The sequence below is a fragment of the Elephantulus edwardii genome, unplaced genomic scaffold, assembly GCF_000299155.1.
Source record: "Elephantulus edwardii isolate Elephantulus edwardi_28Jun2011 unplaced genomic scaffold, EleEdw1.0 scaffold00018, whole genome shotgun sequence".
Taxonomy (NCBI): Eukaryota; Metazoa; Chordata; class Mammalia; order Macroscelidea; family Macroscelididae; genus Elephantulus; species Elephantulus edwardii.
The window spans coordinates 1,688,559-1,701,497 of NW_006399768.1; the positions used below are offsets into that span (position 1 = coordinate 1,688,559).

The 12,939-nt window shown below is 39.6% G+C and overlaps 1 pseudogene; it reads right to left on the minus strand.

Annotated features, from left to right (window-relative positions):
• Positions 1-1,482: 1,482 nt before the first annotated feature.
• On the minus strand, positions 1,483-10,577 carry LOC102843598 (annotated as a pseudogene).
• Between the last annotated feature and the right edge of the window lie 2,362 nt (positions 10,578-12,939).

Sequence of the window (12,939 nt, forward strand, 5' to 3'; positions counted from 1 at the left end):
GCTAAGAGTTTTCAGGTGTCTTTGAGTGTATGATCTTTTAGAGGGAAGACATATTGAAAGGCCACATTTTGTGATGACTTAAACACCCAATGAGATAGATGGAATCTTGAAAGAATAAAATCCTACAGCATATGTTCTATGATGACTCAACAGCTAACCGGAAAGATACGTTAAATGCACCTACAGATTTACATCATCTCTTCCTCCTAAAAGCAATAAATAAACATGAGCTCTCCCACATACCCTTAACTTAGGCTATGAATGTTGCCTCAGAATTTTTTCTTATGGAAACAGATTTGGGAAATCCAGACATCGTGTTGCCTATATCTTAGCATATGTAATAAACTTCTGTTTCTTCCACTTTAATCCTTGTCACTAAGATTGGTCTTTCTGGTGGCAGATGATAGAACCACATTTCTCTGGTAACAAATTTGGTGGTCTGTATGGGATTTTGAGATGCCTGGGACATGGAACTTGTTGGAGAGGGCTCAGTTTTGTGAAGAACTTCTTATTATAGCCACAGGGTATTGTTTGCCCTAAGAGTCCCATCATGGAGTTGGACTCACTGAGATATTAGCAGTATCCAACCACCTGACCATGAAAGAAGCAGAATCTAGAGGCAGCTGTGGCTTCCTATTGAAGAGAGGTTGGAGGCCCACAGTGGAGCCAATTAAAGGAAAGTCTGTTTCCTCCTTTCTTGTGCATGTTTTTGCTGTTGTTAGGTGCCGTCGAGTTGAGTAAGACCATAGAGACTTTATTAACAACAGTTCTGAATCTTGTGCTTGAGGGACTGACAAATGAGAAACAAAACTGGTTAGTTTAGGACACTTGTGGTTCTGAATAAAGCCAGAAAACAGAGGGCCAGCTACCGGTGAGTTGGAATGTATAAGATACTCTAGGCTAATAAAAATGGTGAGGCATTCCAAAGCTCATACTTTAGCTGTTGTTGTTGTTAGGTGCCATTAAATCATAGACTCATAATAGATGACTCATAGTGACCCTATGAAGAAAAGACTTGAACACTTTTATAACTTTTAGTGTTTCTCCACATTCATGGAGTTTCTGGAGACAAGCTATTTTGGAAGTGGATGCCACTCCTGCTTCCAAGCCTGTTTTAATTGGAGAGCTCCACCAAACACTGCCCACCTTGGGTAACCATTATAGCATTTGGCACATCAGTGTCACAGTGTTTAGCTTCACAGAAACCACAAGTTACTTCTGTACAGCAAGTGGGCACACCAGGACTATACAACTTTGAAGAATGTTTGAACTAAAACAATTGAAAATAGACCTGGGCCACAAATTAAAGCCATTCACTTTTGGCTTGGCCCCTTGTGTGGAGCCCTCAGTTGGGAGGCAGTTGGCTGGAGGGAGTCAGCCCTGGGACGACCTGTCTCCCAGCACCACAAGACCCAGTGGGGGCATCAACTGGGCCAAAGTGGGACTGGTAGAGGAAGCTGGCAGGGCCTCCGAGTGTCCTGGCTACTGTGTGCTCGTGCAGTCCTGTGTGCTCCCAGCGTAGCTACTGTAGTCATTGTTCCCATAATATGGAGGCCACTGGGCCTGGTTCTGATAGTATAGGTTCCACTCACTGCTGGGCATACTGCTGATACTAGTTATAGCTGGGCTGAGGGTAGATCTGTGTGGTGGGAGGTGGTGGTTGGGTGTAGGGGGCCGGGGTGTACCCGCTGTAGCTCCCGTAGGTGTAGGCAGGTGGTGGTGGAAATGGAGGTGGTGGGGCTGTGTAGGCCTGGGTGTAGCCTCTCTGGTTGTAGGGTGGCTGGCTGTAAGTTGGCTGTGGAAGGCTGTAGCTGCTGACAGTAGGGGTGCTGGTATTGGTGCTGTAGTCAGGGATACTGCTGTTCTTGTTGTAGGTGCTCGGCACAAGGGGGTTCTGAGCAGGGCTGTCGCTGGGTGGCAGTGGGGACTGCTGTGGTGGGGGCTGTTGCTGACTGACCCTATTGTAGCTGTCTCAGTTGTTGGAGTTGTTGTTATCTCTGTTGTTGTTACCCCAGCGGTTCTGGTTGTAGCCACATCTGCCACTTGAATTGAAACCTCCTCGGCAGTTTCCACCTCCACCACCACCACTTTCTGTCCATTAGACCAACTGCTCCAGATGACGTCCAACCTGGATTCCAGCTCCATACTCCTGACCAAATGTATTTTTAAATAGAAGGCCAGAACCACAACAAGATAAAGATAAATAATGAAATTTAAAAATGGGCACAGGATATGAATAGACACTTCACCAAAGAAGGCATTCGTATGGCCAGCAAGCACATAAAGAAATGTTCAAAATCCCTAGCTCTAAGAGAGATACAAATCAAACAACTATTAGATTCACCTCACCCCAGTAAGAATAGCAAAATTTAACAGAACAGCAAGCAACAAATGCTGGCGAAGCTGTGGAGAAACTGGAACCCTTATTCATTGTTGGTGGAAGTGTAAAATGATGTACCACAATGGAAAGTGGTATGGCACTTTCTCAAAAAATTAACAAACAGAGATACCATTTGACCCAGCAATTCCACTCCTGGAAATATACCCTAAAGAGACCATAACTGACATCCAAGCAGACATATGCACACCCATGTTTATCACAGCTTTGTTCACAATAACAAGGAGTTGGAAACAACCTAAGTGCCCATCAACAAACAAATGGATAGAGAAGCTGTGATATATTCACACAATGGAATACTTTGCTGCATTGAAAAACAAGGAACTCATGCAATATTATTAAAAATGGGTGACCTTGGAGGACATTAGGCTGAGTGAAATATCTCAGTCACAAAAGGACAAATACTGCATAGTGCCACTATTGTAAAATGGGACTGATATCGGGGTTAGGAGGAGACTGAGAAAGATGGGGTAGGATCGCTATGAGTCGCAGGGTCGCTATGAGTCGCAGGCGACTCGATGGCACATAACAACAACAACAACAGCAATGAAACAGATGAGGGAGAAAACTGTTTAAAAAGGATATGTGATTAGGTATTATTGTCGTGACAGGAGTCCAGAAGAAAGATGTATGGTGGAGTGGACTTGGGGGAGGGATGGTATAAAAATAATTTTTTTTTTTACTTTTCAAAAAGAAGAGCAAACATGGGGGGAGCGGTGGACAGGGAGAAAAGTGCAACAATGAACTAATGGAAATCCAAAGTCTCTGTAAATTTTCATTAAAATGAATAACAATAATAAAAAAAAACGAAATTGGAGGCCAAATACAATCAACTCACACCCAACAGCAAGCCAACATTCCATCCTAATCCTTACCAGAACTAGAAAGCAAACCTCTGTAGAATCCAGCTGCTCCAGATGACTTCCAACCTGGATTAGGTCCCCCAAATCCACTTAGACTGCTTAGACTGGGTTAGAACAAGAATGGTTCTCTCTCTCTCTCTCTCTCTCTCTCTCTCTGTGTGTGTGTGTGTGTGTGTGTGTGTGTCTGTTTGTGTAATGTGTCCAAATTCTGCTTACAGTATCATTTCCCATGTATCTTGCTTATTAGGTTTTGACTCAGATCAGAGACAATCAGCAAACAGCTGACGCTCAGGTTCAGTGGCCAACTGGCAAATAAAGAGCTGGAGAGTTGCAGGAGGCTTAAACATCTCTTTGTCGTAGTTTTTTCATGCAGAGTACAGGGGAGCCGTGAGCTTGATGGGACACAGGCACATACACACATACACAAAAAATAAACTCCACATTAACCGGAAGGACAAGAGCCTTACAGTGAACTTTACTATGAGCCACCTGAGAACTTTCCCACCAGGTTCTTATAGTATTCTAAACAAATGTGGCTTCCTGCTACATTTTGAACCCCTACTTCTCTCACACTATGTATATGTGGGGTTCCATTTAGAACAACAATTCAGCATATCCTTACTATGTTTGCTCAGACATTGCTACAATCTTCGTAAAATATTATTTTGTATATAAGGTACAGTACAGTTTAGCACAAATCTCTCTTTCATCTATACATAACTGTCTTGCAGTCCCTGCAGAGTGTGTGTGTGTGTAAACTTGGGACCCCGTAGTCTGAGAAGTAAGAGGAAGGTAAAGATTTCATAAAGATTTTTTTTTTGCTTTCAAAATTGGTTAGAATTAACCAGGCCAACCATAATGGGACAAGAGAGTCATGCACTCCTAATTAGTTTATTAGGTTCTCAGTGTGTGTCAGCATTATTTAAACATAGTCTCTTCACCTGTCCCAGAAAGGTATTAAATTAAAAGAAAACAAAATCTAGGGCGAGCAGTCTGGGGGAAATTAAATGGTCTTCAGCTTCTCAGTCTCTCTTGTTGTTGTTGTTAGGTGCTGTTGCGTTCCAATGTTAAGTGTCATTAAGTTGACTAAGAATAATAGACCTAAACCTTGCCCTATCCTGTGCCATCTCATCATCCTGATAAACTTAAGTCCATTGATATAGTTACTGTGTCAACATATCTTATTAAATGGCTCCCTCTCCTTTACTAACCCTTCACATTTCCAAGAGGCCAGAATCTTTTAGATTGCGTTAACTGCAAAAGGTATGGCTGTGGTCCAGCAGGACCTATGAGCTGCTGTCTCTATCTTTGTTCATTGTATAAGTGACAATTTTTCCTTTGGCTTGTTCTTCTGAACCCATTTGAGCAGCTTTTTCCCTGTCAGTTTCTGACTTATTTGGGTATAAATGTTTTGTCTATGTCAAATTCTGGTGATTAAATGTCTATTATTTATATATCTTTTTTCTGTCTTAACTTTTTTTACAAAAATTCTTTACAATCTCTTTAGAAATGCATGCCCTTTGGCTTCACACTTGAGTTGAGATCTGTTTTGAAGAGCAAGAAAAGAATTTGGCAATTGCCCATTGTTTCATCAGGATGTCTAATAGTAGAAAATAAGAACAGTAAGCTTAGGAATGAGAAAGCAAGATGCCATCTCTAAGACGATTTCAATAGCATTGGCTACTCCATTTGGTCTAAATATTCTCCCAACAGCTTAAAGCAATAAAGATAATCTTTCCTATGTAATAATTGTCTGGTCTTAACGTCAGTTATGAGGTCAAGAGAAGTGGCCAATGAGTGTCTTGTAAAACATTATTGCAGTTTAACCTGCTTTGTACAATACTAGACTGCTTTGTATAATACTAGAAAAGACGAAGAGACAGTCCATGCATACAAGCTCTCTTAGCCCTCTATCAGGACCTAAAGCAAAAGATCGAGTATTGTAGATGTTCATCCATCCTTGCCAAGCTGCTTAAACTAAAATATATAAAGATAGTACCCTTGCCACCACATGCTTTTTAAGTGAGGGTCTATGATAGGGCTAAGGTCCAAGGAGAAGTTTTGCTTACCTTTGCCTCATATTAAGAACCTGCCTTCAGCTACTTACTCCAAGTAGAGATTGGATTGAGGTTGTTACCGAAGCTTATGCCCCTTTCAGTTTGTGATTCAGTTCATAGTAAAGAGAAATCTGATAGCTTTTCAGAAAACCCTAACAATTTAAAGATGTTTGTTTGTTGTTATGGGCCATTGAGTCACTTGTGACTCACAGCGATCCTATGTACAACAGCCCTAAACTCTGCTCTGTACTGTGCCAATCTCACTGTCTCTGACACACCCATCCCGATTACCCCAGTCACTGAATCAATCTGCCTCATAGAGGGCTGTCCCCTCCTGCGCCATCCCTCCACCCTCCCAAGCGTGATGTCCTTGTCCAAGGACTGGTCCCTCCTTACATCATAACCAAAGTGTGTCAGACGGAGCCTCAGAATCCTCGCCTCCAAGGAGCATCCCACTTTAACCCTCTCCAGGATGAATCTGTTTGTTTTCCTAGCAGTTTACGGTACCCTCAATATTTTTCTCCAAAACCAAAGCTCAAAGACATCAATTCTCTTTCTATCCTCCCTAGTAATTGTCCAACTCTCTGATGTATAACATGTGATTGCAAAGACCATGGCGTGTATCAGACACACCTTAGTCTCCAGAGAGACACCATTGTTCTTCAGTACTTTAGAGAGGTCCCTAACAGCAGACTTTCCCATCATAATACATCTTTTAATTTCCTGGCTGCTGGTGCCAAGAGTGTTGACTGTGGAGCCAAGCAGACTAAACTGTGAACAATCTCAACCTCTCCACCATCCATCCTGATGCTGCCAATTGGTCCAGTGGTGAGAATCTTTGTCTTTTGACATTGAGCCTCAATTCATATTGAAGGCTGCAGTTCTTGATCCTCTGCAGCAAGTGCTTCAGGCCCTCCTCAGTTTCAGCAAGAAGGGTTGTGTCATCTGCATAACGTAGACTGTTGATAGATCTTCTACCAGTCCTGATGCTGCATTTCTCCTCACAGAGCCCAGCCTCTCAGATAATCTGTTCTGCATACAGGTTGAAAAGGTATGGACACATCCCTGGCATATGCCTCTCCAAATTTTGAACCATTCAGTGTTTCCTTGCTCTGTTCTGACAACTGCCTCTTGGTCCAAGTATAGGTTTCGCATTAGCATGATCAAGTGTTCTGGGATTTCCATTCTTCTCAGTGCCAGCCACAATTTGTTATGACCCACAAGGTCATAATCAATGAAACACAGATAGACATTTCTCTGGTACTCCCTGCTTTCAGCCAAGATCTTTCTAACATTAGCTAAAATATCCCTAGTACCACGACCCCTTGTAATCCCAGCCTGGACTTCTAGCCATTCTCTGCTGTTGTACTGTTCCAGTCAATCTAGTTTTTGACATAATGCAAGGCTAGGAGTGTAATTATTATCTACTGCTATACAACAGTTGAAAAGATTAAAATATTAGCTAAGCCCTAAAATGTTTCAACTCCCTTATTCTAACTAACTTATGCCATGATGTGTGTATGAACCAGTGGGTGGCAGAAGATCAGGAGGCAGTCACCAAGACAAGCCACTCGTTATACCATAAAGACCATCTTTATAAGGGTAGAATGAGGTGTATGATTACTTGCATTTTAGAAAGCATGAAAGAGTGCATGTCTAAGCCAGTTATTGATAATAAAATTAAAGAAATGATCCAGGAGAAAAACAAAACATTACAGTTTTCCTTAATTGACTTGCAGATTTCCTTAGGAAAACCAGAAAAGAAAAACACAGGGAAAACAATTTTGTGGCTGCAATTTAATACTCAGTCCACCTCAGTTATCAGGGGGCAATTAAAGGCAGGGCCAGGGACTCCCATCTTGTGGCTGGTAGAGGAGAAAACTTTAAAGCATTTTGAAATAAGATCCATACAGAGAAGTCTTTTTAAAAAAGCACGCAAACGCACGCACACACACACACACACACACACACACACAAATACACGTGTGTGTGTGTGTGTGTGTGCGCGCGCACGCGCGCGCACGTCTGTGTAAAACTGTGTGTTGTTGATTGTGGAGTCAAGCAAACTAAATCTGTCAACAATCTCAATGTCTTCACCATCCATCATGATGCTGCCAATTGGCCCAGTGGTGAGAATCTTTGTTTTCTTGATATTGAGCTTCAGTCCTTATTGAAGGCTGCAGTCCTTGACATTCTTCAGCGAGCTCTCCAGGTCCTCCTCTGTTTCAGCAAGCAGGGTTGTGTCATCTGCATAATGCAGGTTGTTGATGAATCTTCCTCCAAGCCTGATGCCAACTGGCAGTTCTCTGTTGATGTGTTGCCCAGTTGTTTGTTTTTTTTTTTAATCTTCAGCACAATCATGCTTGTATGTGATATTAATTATATTGTTTGATAATTTCCACACTCTGTCAGATCACCTTTCTTTAGAACTGGAAAAAAATATAGATATCTTCCAGTCTGTTGGCCAGATGGCTGTCCTCAAGATTTCTTGGCTCAACTTGGTGAGCCTATCTAGGGCAGTATCTGACTGTTTAAATATATGAATTGGTATACCGTCAATTCTTGAGGCCTTCTTTTTTTGCCAATCCTTTCAGAGCAGCTTGAATTTCTTCCTTCATTCCCACAGGCTCCTGCTCATACACTGTTTCATGAAAGTCTTCTCTGTGCACCAATTCCTTTTAGTGCAATGACTGTGTACACCCTTTCCATCTTTTCTTAATACTTCCTGCTAAAAGAACCAACAGTTTCTCCCTGGGGAGGGTTAAGGTGGGCTGCTCCTCAAGGCAAAGGTTCTAAAATTTTGTCTGACATATTTTGGACACATTGTAAGGAGGGACCAGTCCTTGGAGAGGGACATAATGCTTGGGAGGGTGGAGGGACAGAGCAGGAGAGGAAGACCCTCAATGAGATGGACTGATTCAGTGACTGAGGTAACTGGGTAGGAGTGTCAGAGATAATAAGATTGGCAAAGGATATCGCAGGGTTTAGGGTTGTTGTACATAGGGTCACAGTGAGTTGCAGGCAACTCAGTGACACATAACAACAATCACAGTTTAAATCTACCAGAAGCTTCAATGTGACAGTTGTCTTCTATAACTATTTAAGGAATTGAAAACAATGTGAGTCAGTTCTACGTTTTCCTATAGATTCACTATGAGACTAAATCCTTGACTGCAATAGATTTTGGTGTAGATAATTTTTTTCTGTCTTCAATTTAATTAAACTTTTTGATCTCATGTAAAACACCAAATGTCATTATTTGAAATTTAACTTAGTAATGAAGACATATTTAAGAGTATTGTACAAGTCATTAATTTCCTGTAATTACTAAGGAAATTTAAAATTCTAGTGTATTTTTAATTTTCAACCAACATTAATGCTAGTAAAGATTTTTCTTGGTTTTAATACTTCAATTTTATTTTTTTAACTAAGCATAATCTTTAGGAAGTAGAAGTAGACACAAGAATTCAATAAAATAATCAAGAATATTTCATCTAATATTAGGCCACTAGATCTCCTTCAATACTAGCAATGATAAGTAGCAGGTGAAAACTTAATTTTAAATAAATTTGAAATGTTTGTTTTTAATGTATCAACTTTGCAACTTTATAACATCATGAATTTTTAAAGTATCGCCTATTATATTAAAAGAAGGACTTTAGTCTCTTAGTTCATCTCTATAACCTCTATGAAGGTTTGCTTTCTGATTAAGTACAGAAGTGGTGTTGATAGGTCAATGTTGTACATGGGGAGCAGATTAATTTTAAACATTGTTAATTCATTATTGATCACTGTAAAACTCTTTGACACCTAGTGGAGAAACTTCTTTGGAATAATTTATGTGCTATGTCTATCATGGGAATTTTAAATGTCTATTCTGCAACCACTATTGTTGATTTGCTTGTGCAGTATTTCCCACCACTTTAGTTGGTATTTCTAAAAATAGTTGCAACTTACTAATACTGTTGCTCTTTCAAATAGAAATTTTATATCTGATTAATAAAAACTTGTTTATTTTGACCCTTTTAAAATGTATTCACATAGCGCTCTATCTTGTTTATTTAGGAGTTTTTAATCTGCTCCTAACTACGTGATGTTCAGAATTTTGAAAAAGGCTTTTAAATACATTATCTAATCCACTTCTGGAGGCATGATCTCCAGCTACCTCAACTGCAGACACACAGTTTCCCCTTGGTCAGCACCTCGACATCATCAACAGCTGTAAGACCAATATAAGAGGGAAAGCTAGCCAGACTGTGAAGAGACTCTGATGAGATGTAGCCTGATGGATCCACAATTAAAGGTTCTACTTGCTGAATGACTGAAGAAAGAGCTGTTTAGGACTATTAAGAAATAATATTTGCTGAGTGATTGAGGTTCACATTTGTGCTTCTGATTGAATCTAGACCCTCACTTGCTGATTGAGATGCTGTATGACCTTACTGAGGAATTATGTCTTGCTGTAAAACATGGCCTGGTACTATTATTCACTAAACTTGGGGTTTCATTGAATAACATCTTTTGCCTCCCCTACTGTCTAATCTGTAAAAAAAAAAAAACAAAAAAAACCCAACTATGAGTAAAGTTAGGTCGGTGAGTCAATTTGCAATGAACATTGGATCCAGTGATTAGTAGAATAAGTGCGTGTGTGTGTGCGTGTGTGTGTGTGTGTGTATGTGCGCACGTGTAAATTTTGTAAATAAACTAGTAGAAAAAAATAAAAAAATAAAACCAAAAAAATCTTTCTTTTGAAAAAGCTTTGCAAAGTATCTTGTCAACATTCTCTTAAACATTATATCTTAGATTTTGCTTTTGTGATAAACAATATGCTTCTCATTTTTGTATACATTGTGGTAAATGAATAAACCATAAAACTCAAGAGTTGGAAAAAAAATAAAAAGAATTGGAAAAAAATAGTTCAAAATATATCTGCCCTTAGTGTGCTTTTGTAAGTGCATTTTGTCTCATGTTCTCTTATTTATCTTATCTCTCATGTTTTCTATTTACAGGAATATGTTCCTTTTTTAGAAACTGATGACTTGTGATGATTCCGCCTCCTGGAACTAGACAATGACTAAGGATGACAGATGAATTGATACCTTTGAAAAGTGGTATTGGAGAAGAGTGTTGAATATCCTATGTTGTTACTGTTGTTATGTGCTGTCCAGTTGCCTGTGACTCATAATGACCCTATGTACAACAGCTGTAAAGCCTACCTTGTTCTGAGTCAGTGTCACTGACCTGACACACCGACCCCATTGCTCCAGTTACTACTGTATCATCTATCTCATCCAGGGTCCTGTTCTCCTGTGCTATATCCCTCTACCTTTTCAAGCATGATGTCCTTCTCCAAAGACTGGTTCCTCCTGGCCCTGTTCCCAAACTAAATGAGATGGAGCTTCAAAATCCTAGCCTTTCCAAGACAGACCTATTTGTTTTCTTGATGATCCAAGGTATGTTTAAGACTCTCCGCCAGCACCGTAAGTAACTCAAAGGCATCAATTCTTCTTCTGCTGCAAAGCAAGCTATTGTGAAGATCATGGCCTGTATCAGGCATACCTTAGCCTCTAGAGTGTCATCGTTGTTTCTCAGGACTCTGGAGAGGTCCCTGGCGGTACATTTTCCCAGTGCAATGCATTTGTGTGTGTTTTTTTTTTCCTTTTCTGATTGCTGGTGCCAAGAATGCTGACTGTGGAGCTGAGCAAGCTGAAGCTTTACACAGACTCAATCTCTTCTCCATCCATTTCGGTGCTGCCAATTGGCTCAATGGTCAGAATTTTTGTCTTTTTGATATTGAGCTTTGATCCATAGACAGCCAAAAGAATACACAGATATGTCTTGAGGAAGCTACAGAAAGAGAGCTCCAGGCAATAATAAAAGATAATGAAACTTTTTCTCACATACTTTGAGGATTTAGCTAGTTTAAGTAATAATGATAATGAAATAATGAAAATAATGATGAAACTTCTCACACACTTTGGGAATATACTTGTTGTTGGTAATTGCCATAGAGTTAAGCATGACTCATAGTGACCCTATGAACAAAAGCCTTTTATAACTATCATCACTTATCAAAGTTTATAGAGTTTCCAGGGGCATAATGTTTAGGAAGTGGATGATATTCCTGCAGCTATTCCTTGGTGAGAGATATCAGGCTCTGGAAGGTGGAGGAGGGATGGGGGATTAAGCAGGTGGATTGACAGTGACTACAGCAAAGAGCTTGAAAATGTCAGAGATTGTGAAGATGGCACAGGGTTTAGATCTGTTATGCATAGGGTCACTATGAGTCATATATGATGTCCTCTAACAACAACAATTTGTGATAGTTTGAAAAGATTTTTTGAAAACAATAAACTGTGTTAAAATATATTTCTCTCATTGAATGAGGGCCTAATTTTTGAATATTTAATATAGTCATATAACTTAGTTGTTATTATTGTTAATTGCCTTCGAGTCAAGCACAACTCATAGCAACCCTATGAATACAAGGCCTGAAGCCTTTCTATAACTACCAACATTTATCAAAGTTTATAGAGTTTCAAGAGGTATGTTGTTTAGGAAGTGGATGCCACTCTTGCTTCCAATATACATTTTTCATAATATATGATAGAAATATTTCTGGTGAAATGAAGAATGGACAATATTTTCTATAAATAGTAAAGCATTTTCTCCTTTCCTTTGAGTATCCACATTTTCCAATAATTATCATGATGGAGTAAATAAATAGAAGAATATCTGTGGAATTCAGTGAGAAAATTACTGTCTTTTAGGCTATCCTGTGGTAATTTTTGCATTTCTGGTAAATTATATGTTAGCTATTGCCTATTTTTATAAATGTCTTTTGATTTTACTAAAAAAAAAGACATAAATAAATAAGAAATGAAAAAAATACATGTAGAATGCATACAAGGATCAAGGAGGGGAGGGCTGAATTAGTTATAGGTCACAAAATTTGATGCATGGAGGGAGGGGTGGGTAAAGGAAAGGAGAAAGACCCAGTGTGAAAAACAATGTATACGAACTTTATGAACTTTGTATATAATACACTATAAAATTGTATATAAACCAGTATACTTTTTCTTAAAGTAAAAGTAAGGAGGACTTGAAACTCTTTGGAATGTAGTGTTTTTGAAAATGGCAGTTTTATTCATTGTCTTATTCCCCTCCAAGTGTATGGTATCCAGCTGCCTCAACTGTGGGCCCATGTTCACAGTTGATCAGTATCTTCTGCATCATCAACAGCTGTGAGGGAGAGCTGGACAGACTGTGAGGAGACTCTGGCCAGGCAAAGTCTGATGGATCCTGGACATGGAGTCAGAGTTAAAGGTTTTTCTTCTGAATGATTGAAGGAGGAGCTGATTTGGAAGTGCTAGGGCATGAGGCTTGCTAGATGATTGAGGAAACCAAGTTATTTTTCATTTGTTTCTTGTACTCTCTTGATGTAGAAGATCAAAATCTCCACGTTTTTAATATGGATTACACTTCAAAATCAAGAAAACAAAACTCCTCACCACTGAGCCAATAGACAATGTCATAATGTTGTTGTTGTTGTTGTTGTTGTTGTTGTTAGGTATCATCGAGTCAAGCATGACTCATAATGACTCTATTAACAAAAGATCTG